The sequence below is a fragment of the Nerophis lumbriciformis genome, linkage group LG23 (genome assembly GCF_033978685.3).
Source record: "Nerophis lumbriciformis linkage group LG23, RoL_Nlum_v2.1, whole genome shotgun sequence".
NCBI classification, from domain to species: Eukaryota; Metazoa; Chordata; class Actinopteri; order Syngnathiformes; family Syngnathidae; genus Nerophis; species Nerophis lumbriciformis.
Genome location: NC_084570.2, coordinates 27,170,404 through 27,186,660, shown reverse-complemented (window position 1 = coordinate 27,186,660; position 16,257 = coordinate 27,170,404). Strand labels below are relative to the sequence as shown.

At 41.8% G+C, this 16,257-nt stretch overlaps 1 protein-coding gene across 2 annotated transcripts in view; it reads right to left on the bottom strand.

The window, feature by feature from the left end:
• tfeb (transcription factor EB) overlaps positions 1-16,257 on the bottom strand; it is a 136,893-nt gene that overhangs the window by 83,264 nt on the left and 37,372 nt on the right. The gene's annotated exons all lie outside the window — the stretch shown is intronic.

The window sequence follows — 16,257 nt, the reverse complement described above, 5'->3', positions numbered from 1 at the left end:
ACTGTTGCTTTTGGTAATGAATAAAAAAAATGGCATTGTAGTAAAAGTTGTATTGATACCGAAACAAGTTTTGGCATTGTTAAATATACAAAACAAATACAAAAATAAAAAATAAACATTTTTTTTGCACTGTTATTGTTTTTGTGTGTGTCACAGGTTTCCATTTTCAACTTTCCGTTTTTCAGATTCACTTCTCTGTTTTAGTATTTCAACGTACTGGCGGCGATTTCCCGCGGATAGAAGGGGCGGGGCCTAGAGTGTGTGAACACACATCCAGGTTTTGTATTTTACATTTGCTGCCGTGTGCTCCAGACAGTCGCGTGCGTCTCGGCTGCGTCATCACAACATCCCGTGGCCAAATTTTCGGGGCATCACTAGTCAATAGTGCGTAAATAATAGTCTATACTAAGGCTGAAACGACGCGTCGACGTCATCGGTTACGTAAATACGTCGACGCCGTTTTTGTGCGTCGGCGCGTCGTATATTTACGTCACACTACTGTCATGGCGGAGCGCAAAGCAGACGATGCGAGCGAGGGGAAAAAGCACGCCAAAAGTCGTCAAAAGTGTGGGAGTATTTCAATAAACGGCCTAATAATGTTGTATGCACACTGTGTCGAGCGGAAATGGCCTATCATAGCAGCACAACGGCTATGAAGGAACATTTGAAAAGAAAACCGACAGCGTTCTTGCCATCACCATCAACTAGTCAATCGTCCGCGTGCGTATACGTTGTCATCATTACACAAAAACATGAATGTGTCATTTGTATCTGCGTTGTGAATTCATAAACTAAAGCACCGTTTCGCTCTGAGAGGCGCGTTTGGCGTGCCTGTTCAGTGTTTACAAAGACTCGCTCCTCTTTAACGCTGTGGAGAGGCGGGGCCGGCGAGCGAGCGGCGAGGTGGGGCGCGCCGGGAGCGACGCCGCAATCGTGCCCAGGTCCGCGATCCGCGCACCTGGGCACGATCATCCAATCTCCTCTCGCTGAAGAGAAGGGGAGCAGCAGAGAGAGAGGGAAGAGAGACTGGAAGGAGCCAGAGTGAAGCTGACGTGGAGCGAGAGAGGAGGAGAGACAGAGACAGGGGACGATGAGCGAGCGAGGAAGAGGAGCCGAAAAGCGAGGAAAGAAAGAGAAAAGAGTTGGAAGAGAAAAGACTTTGTGTAAAATTAAAAGATTGTAAACCTGACAAAGCCGTCTGGCGTTCAGTCTGTCGGTCCTGAAAGAACCCCACGGCACAAAGACGTGTCACAAACGCTAACGTTAATTAGTTGTGCAAATACCTTTTACAACATTAACAGTTACATATACTATGTACAAACGAACAATTAACTTTCACTTTAATCATACTATCATTGTTGTGTTATTAAGCAAAATAAGCAATACTTTTACTTTTGTTGAAATGTTTACACTGTACACTTTTTTTGTATTGGATGTTTAGCTTTATTTTTGCACATTTTAGCAAATAAGCAATACTTTTATTTTTGTTGAAATGTTTACACTGTTACAGAATATTTCCGTTTTGTACTTTTTTGTATTGGATGTTTATCTTTATTTTTGCACATTTTAAAGCAAAATAAGCAATACTTTTAATTTTGAAATGCTTATACTATTGCAGAATATTAAGATTTGCACTGGATGTTTATTTTTATATTTGCACATTAAAAAGCAAATAAGCTACTTTTAATTTTGTTAAATGTTAAAAGTTTTAAATGTTTACATTGTTACAGAATATTTTGTCATGTTGTTGTCAATGTTGACTGAGTGGCCATACTTTTTTTTTTGTAAATAAAAGCCATGCCTTTTGAAAAAACTGGCCTACATTTATTTTTTCCTCTTCATTTTAAATTAAAAAAATAATCGGTAAAAGGAAAAATAATCTATAGATTAATCGAAAAAAATAATCTATAGATTAACCGATTAATCGAAAAAATAATCCATAGATTAATCGATGGAAAAATAATCGTTAGCTGCAGCCCTAGTCTATACATATCCATTCATAAAACATATTACTTTGATTTGTTTTCCCGTGATAAATCCTCATTTTAAAAGGTGTGGCGGCTTTTATTTTGCCGTGGCGCCGCGCCACAATCAACTACAAGTAGAAGAAACCCTGCATTGCCAAAACTTGTTTCAGTACCAATACACATTTTTGTACAACTTTTTATTTTTAATACAAAAACTTACCTGCAGTATTCTGATATTCTGGCTCCATAATGACAAGCCTCCACCTCGTTAACACTTTCTCAATAAATCGAAAGGTTTAGCTATTGTTGTTGTAGTATTGTTTATTTCCACACACCTTTAAAACATTTGTTTTAAAAATAGATTTTTTTTTTATTCCACAATCAAATACACATTTTCGACTACTAATGCCCTCAGGTCATATCCCTAATAAACAATTTTATTGTTGCAGGCATGTAACATTATAAGACCTCTGTTTCAAGTCAAATTACAGACAATTTTGACTTTAACATATAGGTGACATCTACCATATTTTTCGGACTATAAGGCGCACTTAAAATCCTTTCATTTTCTCAAAAATCGACAGTGCGCCTAATGTACGGCATATTTCTGGTTGTGCTTACCGACCTCGAAGCAATTTTATATGGTACATAATGTAATGATAAGTGTGACCAATAGATGGCAGTCATACATAAGAGATATGTGTGAACTGTAAGATGACGCCAGTAAACAACACCAAAATTTTAAATGTTCCATTGAGAATATAGAACATTACACACAGCGCTCAAAAATCTGTCAAATGTTTTTAGTACGACTTCGGTAAGCTATGAAGCCGCACCGCTTGATGGATTGTCGGTGCATTAAACATACTAGTATTATTATTGTGTGTGTATAAGGACCGCACAATGGCACCTACTAGCAGACATATTACCTGGCGTTTTGTTTTGCAATATTATGCAAAACCAACTTTTCTTACCTTCTGGTACCTGCTGATGTGTATTTGGGATCTGCATAAGTCCTGAAAATGTGCGCGCGTCCGCCATTGTAGTCCGTGCCGACGCCGTAGTCATAAGCTTCTCCTTTTTCTCTACCTTCTTATGTGGCATTCATCCTCCGCTGTTGCCATTTCTCATATAAAGTAGCGTAGAGTTCTTACTTATATCTGTCAGTAGACTAGCTACCAAAGCGCTAAAAACTGTAGTTGGTTTACATAATTGACCCACAGAACTTTAATTATTAGAGGGTTCCGGTCGGACGGTTTTTCACGAGACACATTTCCGGCGTTGATGTTGCATTTTTAATGCACTTTATAGTCCGGTGCGCCTTTTGTATGAAAATAGACCTGAATAGACTCGCTCATCGGCAGTGCGCCTTTTAATCCGGTGCGCTCCATGGTCCGAAAAATACGGTACTTAAAAGCTTTTTATAAGAAAAAAAAACACTTTAATATAAATATCAACCCTTTATCATTATCAATCAGATAAAAAAAAATGTACGCAAATAACTAAATTACAGCACAGAATGACTCCAAGTCCCTGAAACACGTCTGGCAACATCGAGTTACCATGTGCAAATAGACTTTGATGCGGTAGTGACAGACCGCAGAAGCAAACAAGTCAATACAGAAGATGCTAAACAGCACTTTGGCAAACTCAATGGCAAATTTGAGTACAAAAAAAACCATGATGTAACAATGGACAGAAAGTATGATACACACCCTGCAGGAAGGAGTTTGACTTTCACTGAAGCCCTTTCATCTTAAAATACCACATCCGGGTTTCCCCGACATGTATTTTTTTTGCCTGAAAATAAATAATATATACAGTGTATAGCTTTTTACTTGTGAACGATTGACTAGTGATGTTCTGAATATTCAACCATCGGAAATAGACTTTGACCACCTAAACAGGATGTTGTGATGGCATGAGGGAGACGCACGTAATTGTCTGGAGCGGAGGCAGCATGTCCGCCACGTAATTTAATGTATCCTGGATATACCCGCGGACAGCGATCTACAAAATGTGCGAGGTACAAATATTACGAGGACACTGGCGCTCTTTCGGGGAGAGAAAGTCCAAAGGAAGTGTGACGTCGGGCGCCGTTAGTCGCGCGACAAAAGTAAAGAGTCTCTGAATGTGAGAACAGTCTACAATAACACCGGAAAATGTTTTAGATTTGTTGCTACTTGTTTTCATATGAATGAAAAGTCACTAAAACAAGGGCGTCAAACTCATTTTCATCGTGGGCCACATCGCAGATACCAAAGCCCTTGGAGGGCCGTTTCATGATAATATTACAGTTTCCATTCACCCATCCATTTTCTACCGCTTGTCCCTTTTGGGGTCGCGGAGGGTGCTGGGGCCTATCCCAGCTGTACATGGGCGGAAGGCGGGATACACCCTGGACAAGTCGCTACCTCATCGCAGGGCCAACACAGGTAGACAGACAACATTCACACTCACATTCACACAATAGGGCCAATTTAGTATTGCCAATACGGTTTCCATTTTTTATTTTATTATTATTGTTGTTTACCAACAAACTAATGGAAAACCTGCTTTGGAAACAAAAGTCAAAGTGACAACTTAATTTTAGCTAGTGTAGAATTTGTATAAGAAAAAGGGTTTGAATGACACAAAGGCAAAAAATACAGTAGACTTAGACTTCCTTTTTATTGTCATTAGGAACGGGATTGAGAAAGGCACTATTTGGTTTACCTGACACATGAAATGTGACGAATTGCGAGAGTGCACTATCCACTTTAGACGCGATTCCAACTTTGACCACAGCGTCAGTTGCTATGTAGAGTGGAGCTTTCCCTAATTTTCAGCAGACTGCATTGCAAAATGATTAACTCCTCCTCTTCCTCTCATGCGAGATCCACCCAGGAATGGGGTCGTATAAATCCCTTTCCTACTGTAGCTTGTTGCATCAAATAATATTGAGTTACGTGCTGCATTTTCATGCCTTCATGCTTTTTTTCTGTCAAAATTTAGATACATTAATCAATAAAGACTTCTATGGAAATGCAAGAACCGAGACTCAGATTTCCCTCGCCCGGACGCGGGTCACCGGGGCCCCCCTCCGGAGCCAGGCCCGGAGTTGGGGCACGATGGCGAGCGCCTGGTGGCCAGGCCTGTCCCCATGGGGCCCGGCCGGGCACAACCCGAAGAGGCAACGTGGGTCCCCCCTCCAATGGGCTCACCACCCATAGCAGGGGCCATACAGGTCGGGTGCAATGTGAGCTGGGCGGTAGCCGAAGGCAGGGCACTTGGCGGTCCGATCCTCGGCTACAGAAGCTAGCTCTTGGGACGTGGAACGTCACCTCGCTGGGGGGGAAGGAGCCTGAGCTAGTGCGCGAGGTAGAGAAGTTCCGGTTGGATATAGTCGGACTCACCTCGACGCACAGCAAGGGCTCTGGAACCAGTTCTCTCGAGAGGGGCTGGACTCTCTTCCACTCTGGCGTTGCCAGCAGTGAGAGGCGACGGGCTGGGGTGGCAATTCTTGTTGCCCCCCGGCTCAGAGCCTGCATGTTGGAGTTCAACCCGGTGGACGAGAGGGTAGCTTCCCTCCGCCTTCGGGTGGGGGGACGGGTCCTGACTGTTGTTTGCGCTTACGCGCCAAACAGCAGCTCAGAGTACCCACCCTTTTTGGATTCACTCGAGGGAGTACTTGAGAGTGCTCCCCCGGGTGATTCCCTCGTTCTACTGGGGGACTTCAACGCTCATATTGGCAACGACAGTGAAACCTGGAGAGGCGTGATTGGGAAGAATGGCCGCCCGGATCTGAACCCAAGTGGTGTTTTGTTATTGGACTTTTGTGCCCGTCACGGATTGTCCATAACGAACACCATGTTCAAGCATAAGGGTGTCCATATGTGCACTTGGCACCAGGACACCCTAGGCCGCAGTTCCATGATCGACTTTGTAGTTGTGTCATCGGATTTGCGGCCTCATGTTTTGGACACTCGGGTGAAGAGCTTTCTACCGATCACCACCTGGTGGTGAGTTGGCTGCGATGGTGGGGGAGGATGCCGGACAGACCTGGCAGGCCCAAACGCATTGTGAGGGTTTGCTGGGAACGTCTGGCAGAGTCTCCTGTCAGAGAGAGTTTCAATTCCCACCTCCGGAAGAACTTTGAACATGTCACGAGGGAGGTGCTGGACATTGAGTCCGAGTGGACCATGTTCCGCACCTCTATTGTCGAGGCGGCTGATTGGAGCTGTGGCCGCAAGGTAGTTGGTGCCTGTCGTGGCGGTAATCCTAGAACCCGTTGGTGGACACCGGCTGTGAGGGATGCCGTCAAGCTGAAGAAGGAGTCCTATCGGGTTCTTTTGGCTCATGGGACTCCTGAGGCAGCGGACAGGTACCGACAGGCCAAGCGGTGTGCGGCTTCAGCGGTCGCGGAGGCAAAAACTCGGACATGGGAGGAGTTCGGGGAAGCCATGGAAAACGACTTCCGGACGGCTTCGAAGCGATTCTGGACCACCATCCGCCGCCTCAGGAAGGGGAAGCAGTGCACTACCAACCCCGTGTATGGTGCGGATGGTGTTCTGCTGACCTCGACTGCGGAAGTTGTGGATCGGTGGAGGGAATACTTCGAAGACCTCCTCAATCCCACCAACACGTCTTCCTATGAGGAAGCAATGCCTGAGGAATCTGTGGTGGGCTCTCCTATTTCTGGGGCTGAGGTTGCTGAGGTAGTTAAAAAGCTCCTCGGTGGGAAGGCCCCAGGGGTGGATGAGATCCGCCCGGAGTTCCTTAAGGCTCTGGATGCTGTAGGGCTGTCTTGGTTGACAAGACTCTGCAGCATCGCGTGGACATCGGGGGCAGTACCTCTGGATTGGCAGACCGGGGTGGTGGTTCCTCTCTTTAAAAAGGGGAACCGGAGGGTGTGTTCTAACTATCGTGGGATCACACTCCTCAGCCTTCCCGGTAAGGTCTATTCAGGTGTACTGGAGAGGAGGCTACGCCGGATAGTCGAACCTCGGATTCAGGAGGAACAGTGTGGTTTTCGTCCTGGTCGTGGAACTGTGGACCAGCTCTATACTCTCGGCAGGGTCCTTGAGGGTGCATGGGAGTTTGCCCAACCAGTCTACATGTGCTTTGTGGACTTGGAGAAGGCATTCGACCGTGTCCCTCGGGAAGTCCTGTGGGGAGTGCTCAGAGAGTATGGGGTTTCGGACTGTCTGATTGTGGCGGTCCGCTCCCTGTATGATCAGTGTCAGAGCTTGGTTCGCATTGCCGGCAGTAAGTCGGACACGTTTCCGGTGAGGGTTGGACTCCGCCAAGGCTGCCCTTTGTCACCGATTCTGTTCATAACTTTTATGGACAGAATTTCTAGGCGCAGTCAAGGCGTTGAGGGGATCCGGTTTGGTGGCTGCAGGATTAGGTCTCTGCTTTTTGCAGATGATTTGGTCCTGATGGCTTCATCTGGCCAGGATCTTCAGCTCTCACTGGATCGGTTCGCAGCTGAGTGTGAAGCGACTGGGATGAGAATCAGCACCTCCAAGTCCGAGTCCATGGTTCTCGCCCGGAAAAGGGTGGAGTGCCATCTCCGGGTTGGGGAGGAGATCTTGCCCCAAGTGGAGGAGTTCAAGTACCTCGGAGTCTTGTTCACGAGTGAGGGAAGAGTGGATCGTGAGATCGACAGGCGGATCGGTGCGGCGTCTTCAGTAATGCGGACGCTGTATCGATCCGTTGTGGTGAAGAAGGAGCTGAGCCGGAAGGCAAAGCTCTCAATTTACCGGTCGATCTACGTTCCCATCCTCACCTATGGTCATGAGCTTTGGGTTATGACCGAAAGGACAAGATCACGGGTACAAGCAGCCGAAATGAGTTTCCTCCGCCGGGTGGCGGGGCTCTCCCTTAGAGATAGGGTGAGAAGCTCTGTCATCCGGGGGGAGCTCAAAGTAAAGCCGCTGCTCCTCCACATCGAGAGGAGCCAGATGAGGTGGTTCGGGCATCTGGTCAGGATGCCACCCGAGCGCCTCCCTAAGGAGGTGTTTAGGGCATGTCCGACCGGTAGGAGGCCACGAGGAAGACCCAGGACACGTTGGGAAGACTATGTCTCCCGGCTGGCCTGGGAACGCCTCGGGATCCCCCGGGAGGAGCTGGACGAAGTGGCTGGGGAGAGGGAAGTCTGGGCTTCCCTGCTTAGGCTGCTGCCCCCGCGACCCGACCTCGGATAAGCGGAAGAAGATGGATGGATGGATGGACATTATTTCCAGGCAATCGCGGGCCACCTATCTTCTAAAATTTGGTGGGTGCGGCTTATATATCGGTGCGCTCTATAGCCCGGAAAATACGTTACTGATTACCAATAGCACAGCTTTGTTTATAAATGTACAAAAACCCAAAACCAGTGAGGTTGGCACGTTATGTAATTCGTAAATGAAAACAGAATACAATGACAAGATAATTAATGTCTGAAATTAGAAACATTTTTTTTTTTTGGCAAATAATCATTAACTTGGCAGCAACACATTGCAAACAAGTTGGCAGAGGGCATTTTGACCTTTGCTTTTAACAACACTCAGTAAACGTTTGGGAACTGAGGAAACCAATTTTTGAAGTTTTTCAGGTGGAATTATTTCCCATTCTTGCTTGATGTTGTTCAACAGTCTGGGGTCTCCGTTGTGGTATTTTACGCTTTATATTGCGCCACACATTTTCAATGGGAGACAGGTCTGGAATACAGGTACGCCAGTCTAGTATAGTATAGCCCAGGGGTCGGCAACCTGCGGCTCTTTGATCACTCTGATGCGGCTCAGCTGCATACTTGCCGACTAAGGCTGCAGCTAACGATTATTTTTCTATCGATTAATCTACAGATTATTTTTTCGATTAATCGGTTAATCTATAGATTATTTTTTCGATTAATCTATAGATTCTTTTTCCTTTTACCGATTATTTTTTTTATTTAAAATGAAGATGAAAAAATAAATGTAGGCCAGTTTTTTCAAAAGGCATGGCTTTTATTTACAAAAAAAAAAGTATGGCCACTCAGTCAACATTGACAACAACATGACAAAATATTCTGTAACAATGTAAACATTTAACAAAATTAAAAGTAGCTTATTTGCTTTTAATGTGCAAATATAAAAGTAAACATCCAGTGCAAATCTTAATATTCTGCAATAGTATAAGCATTTCAAAAGTAAAAGTATTGCTTATTTTGCTTTAAAATGTGCAAAAATAAAGATAAACATCCAATTCAAAAAAGTGCTAAACGGAAATATTCTGTAACAACAGTGTAAACATTTCAACAAAAGTAAAAGTATTGCTTATTTGCTAAAATGTGCAAAAATAAAGATAAACATCCAATACAAAAAAGTGCAAAACGAAATATTCTGTAACAACAGTGTAAACATTTCAACAAAAGTAAAACTTTTGCTTATTTTGCTTAATAACACAACAATGATAGTATGATTAAAGTGAAAGTTAATTGTTCGTTTGTACATAGTATACGTAATTGTTAATGTTGTAAAAGGTATTTGCACAACTAATTAACGTTAGCGTTAAAGAGGAGCGCATCTTTGTAAACACTGAACAGGCACGCCAAACGCTCCTCTCAGAGCGAAACGGTGCTTTAGTTTATGAATTTACAACGCAGATACAAATGACACATTCATGTTTTTGTGTAATGATGACAACGTATACTCACGCGGACGATTGACTAGTTGATGGTGATGGCAAGAACACTGCCGTTGTGCTGCTATGATAGGCCATTTCCGCTCGACACAGTGTGCATACAACAACATTATTAGCAGAGGTGGGTAGAGTAGCCAGAAATTGTACTCAAGTAAGAGTACTGTTACTTTAGAGATTTATTACTCAAGTAAAAGTAAGGAGTAGTCACCCAAATATTTACTTGAGTAAAAGTAAAAAGTATGTTGTGAAAAAACTACTCAAGTACTGAGTAACATACACACACATATCATATATATATATATATATATATATATATATATATATATATATATATATATATATATATATATATATATATATACACACACACACACACACACACACATATATATATATATATATATATATATATATATATATATATATATATACACATACATTGATATATACAGTATATAATTTATATTTATTTATTTTGCCGTTTTTGTTTACATGTTAAAGGTGTTTTAATGAATATACATGCATGTTTAACATATAGATTCCTTTCTTTCATGAAGACAAGAATATAAGTTGGTGTATTACCTGATTCTGATGACTTGCATTGATTGTAATCAGGAAGTAGTGCTGGTAACGTCCACGTTTTCAAATGGAGGAGAAAAAAAGTTCCTCCTTTCTGTCTAATACCACATGAAAGTGGTTGTTATTTGGCATCTTATTTGTCCACCTTCCATATTAGTTTTTATACCCTTTACAAGAAATACATTGGCGGCAAACTCCGTAGCTTGCTAGCTTGTTTGCGCTGGCTTTCGGAGACTCTTATTTTGAAAGCGCAGGCGCGATGGAGCGGGACTTTTATTGTGAAGACAGGAACTGTGCAGTCAGTCTTTACGGTTGAAATAAAAAAAGGGTCTTTTTTCCTTCACACTTTTGATTGATTGATTGGAACTTTTATTAGTATATTGCACAGTACAGTGCATATTCCGTACAATTGACCACTAAATGGTAACCCCCGAAGTTAGCTCAGAGCCAGTCAGGTCATGTGACCCCTGGCTCTGTTTGATTGGTCCAACGTCACCAGTGACTGCATCTGATTGGTGGAACGAAGTGAAACGTCACCAGTAAGGCAGGCACTATGAAGGTCTGTCTGACAGACCAAAACAAACAAAGCGTGCATTAACAGATCGATAAAAATTAGTAGCGAGTTGCGAGCTGAATGTAGATAAAAGTAGCGGAGTAAAAGTAGCGTTTCTTCTTAGGCCGTTTACTGAAATACTCCCACACTTTTGACGACTTTTGGCGTGTTTTTTTCCCCTCGCTCGCATCGTCAGCTTTGCGCTCCGCCATGACGGTAGTGTGACGTAAATATGCGACGCGTCGACGAACAAAAACGTCCTCGACGTATTTACGTAACCGATGACGTCGACTACGTCGACGCGTCGTTTCAGCCCTATTGCCGACCCCCCCCCCCCCCCGATTTTTCCGGGAGGTTTCCGGATTTCAGTGCCTCTCCCGGGAGATCCCGGGGCAAACATTCTCCGATTTTCACCCGGAAAACAATATTGAGGGCGTGCCGTGATGGCACTGCCTTTAACGCCTCTACAACATGTCATCGCGTCCGCTTTTACACCATGCTATCTGCGTGCCGGCCTGGTCACATGTAGTATGCAGCCTCTGCTTACACACGTAAGTGACTGCAAGGCTTACTTGGTCAACAGCCATACAGGTTACACTGAGGGTTGTGATATAAACAACTTTAACACTCTTACTAATATGCGCCACACTGTGAACCCACACCAAACAAGAATGACAAACACATTTCGGGAGAACATCCGCACTGTAACACAACAAACACAACAGAACAAATACCCAGAATCCCACGCATCCCTAACTCTTCCGGGCTACAATATACACCCCTGCTACCACCAAACCCCGCCCACCTCAACCAACGCATGGAGGGGTTGGGGGGTGCTTTCTGAAGTGTTCCTGAGCCCATGTGGTGATATTCTTTACACACTGGTGTTGGTTTTTGATACAGTACCGCCTGAGGGATCCAAGGTCATGGGCATTCAATGTTTTGTGCAGTGATTTCTCCAGATTCTCTGAACCTTTTGATGATATTACAGACCTTAGATGGTGAAATTCCTAAATTCCTTGCAATAGCTCGTTGAGAAATGTTGGACAATTTGGTTACGCATTTGTCCACAAAGTGGTGACCCTCGCCCCATCCTTGTTTGTGAATGACTGACCATTTCATGGATGCTGGTTTTATACCCAATCATGGCACCCACCTGTTCCCAATTAGCCTGTTCACCTGTGGGATGTTCCAAATAAGTGTTTGATGGGCATTGCTCAACTTTCTCAGTCTTTTTTGCCACGTGTGCCAGCTTTTTTGAAACATGTCGTAGGGATCAAATTCCAAATGAGCTAATATTTGCAAAAAATAAAATTTTCCAGTTCGAACGTTAAATATCTTGTCTTTGCAGTCTATTCAATTCAATATAGGTTGAAAATCATTGTATTCTGTTTTTATTTATCATTTACACAGCGTCCCAACTTCACTGGTTTTGGAGTTTGTATGTATACATTTCTTTTTAGCCTTTGTTAAAGAAAATATATGCATCATATGTAAATGATAAGATGACATCATATCCCAGCCACACCCCCACAAGTATATTGGCAATCTAGGGGAAACCCTGCACATTAATAAACCAAAAGAAGTAACAGTTGGACATTAATATGGGTTAATATTTTTACGGCTTAAACATGAACAATAACATGACGTTAAAGGTGATTAATAAACATGTTAAGTGCATATATATGCCCTTCCTTCTTGATTCTCAAACATAATTAATATAGAATTAATCTAAATTACTCCAAAGCAACTTCGTGATTTGTCTCATAAAAATGTTATTGTTTTCTATTTGCAACTTCTGCCCTACAAGGTACCCCCCAACACATTAAAAACATTAAAAAAAGGATGGAGGGACTACATTGAAAAGATTTACAAGAGCAATGGGAATGACTGACATGTTCTCATAAGGGAACACGACAGGTGCACACCAGCCAGAAAACAACATTTGAAGACTGTTGGCAGTGAAAGTAAGAAACCGAATCAAGACACTGGTGAGACATTAATATTCTCACCAAATAACACTGAATGATGTGAACGGAACATGCTCAATCTTGCAATAATTATTTAGAAAAAATGAATGAGTGTTACCGAGGCCTACATTTCAACATATAGTTTTCAAGGAGGTGAAAAGGGCATTTTCATATAAAACTGTCATCATAAACATTTCTGCTGAGTGAGCAACTTTTTTAGTATTCTGTGTAACCCACAATGTAACATAGTGGTCTATATATTCACCCAGTGTGAATAATGATGTAACCTGGAGGCCTGTAAAGGCACAGGAAAAACAAACCATCATCACAATCAAAACAATGTGTCGCTTCCCTTTTCAGCCGTCAGTTATAACAACTCCTACTTTTGTCAGAGGTGAAGCAACTTCCTCTACAGACAACACAGGACAAGACCCAACGTTTGCGTGCCAATCTTCTACAGTGTGAACTCTGATCGAAAAGGTTAAAACAGGTAGGATGAGTATTCTCCCAACACTGTTGCAAAGATCAGGAAATCAGTCAAAATGTACTCTCTGTGCTCAGAAAGGACAACAGCGTCTAATGAATTTGGAACACAACAATTACCATTCCTCGCGTCCAACCAAACTGGTCGGACAAAGACACACACAGGAATTCACGCTCAGAGATATACAACCTGTTGTAGCACAAACCGAGAGCTACAGACAAAAAACCTAGAACTACAGACACAAACCTAGAGCTACAGACAAAAAAATCTAGAACTACAGACATAAACCTAGAGCTACAGAAAAAAAACCCTAGAGCTGCAAACACAAAACCTAGAGCTACAAACACAAAACCTATAGCAAAAACACAAACTTATAGCCACAAACACATACCTATAGCTACAAACACAAACCTACAGCTACAAACACAAACCTATAGCTACAAAACAGAAAGCTATAGCTACAAACACATAACCCAAAGCTACAAACACAAGACCTATAGCTACAAACACAAAACCTATAGCTACAAACAACAAACACAAACCGATAGCTAAGAACACAGAACCCAAAGCTACAAACACAAAACCCAAAGCAACAAACACAAACCTATAGATAAAAACACAAAACCAATAGCTAAAAACACAAAACCTATAACTACAAACACAAACCTACAGCCAAAAACACAAAACTTAGAGCTACAAACACAAAGCTATAGCTACAAACACAAAGCTATAGCTACAAACACAAAGCCTATAGCTACAAATACCAAACACAAAGCTATAGCTACAAACACAAAACCTATAGCTACAAATACCAAACACACAACATATAGCTACAAACACACAACATATAGCTACAAACACAAAACCTATATCTACAAACACAAAACCTATATTGACAGACACAAAACTATAGTTACAAACACAAAACCTATAGCTACAAACACCAAACACAAACCTATAGCTACAAACACTAAACATACAGCCACAAACACAAACCTATAGCTACAAACACAACCCTATAGCTACAAAAACAAACTTATAGCCACAAACACAAACCTACAGCTACAAACACAAACCTATAGCTACAAACACAAACGTATAAAAACAAACCTATAGCTACAAACACAAACCTATACCTACAAACACAAAACTATAGCTACAAACACAAAACCTATAGCTATAAACACAAACTTAGAGCTACAAACACAGATGTATAGCTACAAACACAAACTTAGAGCTACAAACACAAACTTATAGCTACAAACACAAACTTATAGCTACAAACCCCCAGGAAGAAAGTGGCTGAAGGCCTATGGAAATCCTGGTTTACAACAGGTCTAAAAAATATTTTTTGTTAAAAATAAATTGTATAAAAAATGTATCATAAATCCCTCTTCACTTGATTGTGGGATTTATAAAAAAAATATCAAAATAAATGTTATCATTTGCTGAGGATAACTACAAAACCCAAAACCAGTGAAGTTGGCATGTTTTGTAAATGGTAAATAAAAACAGAATACAATGTTATATTCAATTCACCCCCCGCGGCCCCAAAAGGGACAAGCGGTAGAAAATGGATGGATGGATGGATGAATAGACTGCAAAAGCAAGATATTTAATGTTCGAACTAAGAAACTATTTTTTTTTTTTTTTGCAAATAATCATTAAATTAGAATTTAATGGCAGCAACACATTGCAAAACAGTTGGCACAGGGGCATTTTTACCACTGTGTTACATGGCCTTTCCTTTTAACAACACTCAGTAAACGTTTGGGAACTGAGGAGACCAATTTTTGAAGCTTTTCAGGTGGAATTATTTCCCATTCTTGCTTGATGTACAGCTTAAGTTGTTCAACCATTGTTGTATTTTACGCTTCATAATGAGCCACACATTTTCAATGAGAGGCAGGTCTGGACTACAGGCAGGTCAGTCTAGTCTAGGGCTGGGCGATATGGCCTTTTATTAATATCTCAATATTTTTAGGCCATGTCATGATACACGATATATATCTCGATATTTTGCCTTACTGGTGTCGGTTTTTGATGCAGTACCGCCTGAGGGATCATAGGTCAGTAATATCATCGCTTACGTGCAGTGATTTCTTCATAGTCTCTGAACCTTTTGATCCAATCCAATCCACTTTATTTATATAGCAACAAAAATGTTTCCAAAGTGCTGCACAACAATATTAAAAACACTATTAAAAACAATATTAAAAACAATGTTCAAATATTATCCTTAGCTCCACCAATGACTGAATAAAAACAAAAAATAAATATAAAAACAATATAAAAACAATATAAAAATAAATATGATTAATAACGATTTTAAAGGGAAAAAACAATTAAAACAGTAAATAGAAATCAAAATGTATAAAAAAAAAAAACACAGAGGACAACAGAGGACAGAGGACCACACAACTCACGTAGTGTTGAAAGCCAAAGAATAAAAGTGCGTCTTAAGACGAGACTTAAAACACTCCACTGTGGGAGCGGTTTGAACATGGAGGGGCAGAGTGTTCCAGAGCTTAGGGCCGACCACAGAGAAGGCCCTGTCTAATGAAACAGAGGTGTTGGAATTAATTTCTGTCTTGAAGATATCAGCAGCTGGTCATGATGATATAGGTGCTTCATTGATTAAATTAGTTTTGTCCTATATTATCAAACCCCTTACACACATATTTGCCCTATCCCTGCAATCTGGGGAGGTTCCAACTTTATTGTGTTTGCAAGCAAAAACAAAACCATTTTTTATTGGAGGAATCGAAATTAGTCAAGTTTCATCTACCAAATTTCTAGGTATCATAGTGGATGAAAAATTGTCATGGACAGAACAAATAGGTTCAGTCACCAACAAAGTGTCAAGATCTCTTGGTATCATCAGAAGAATCAGGGGTTTGGTTAATCAGGCATGCCTCTTAACTAGGGCTGGGCGATATAACGATATACTCGATATATCGCGGGTTTGTCTCTGTGCGATATAGAAAATGACTATATCGTGATATTCGAGTATACGTTCTCACGCAGTTGCTTTTAGCTACAGGGCATTAAACT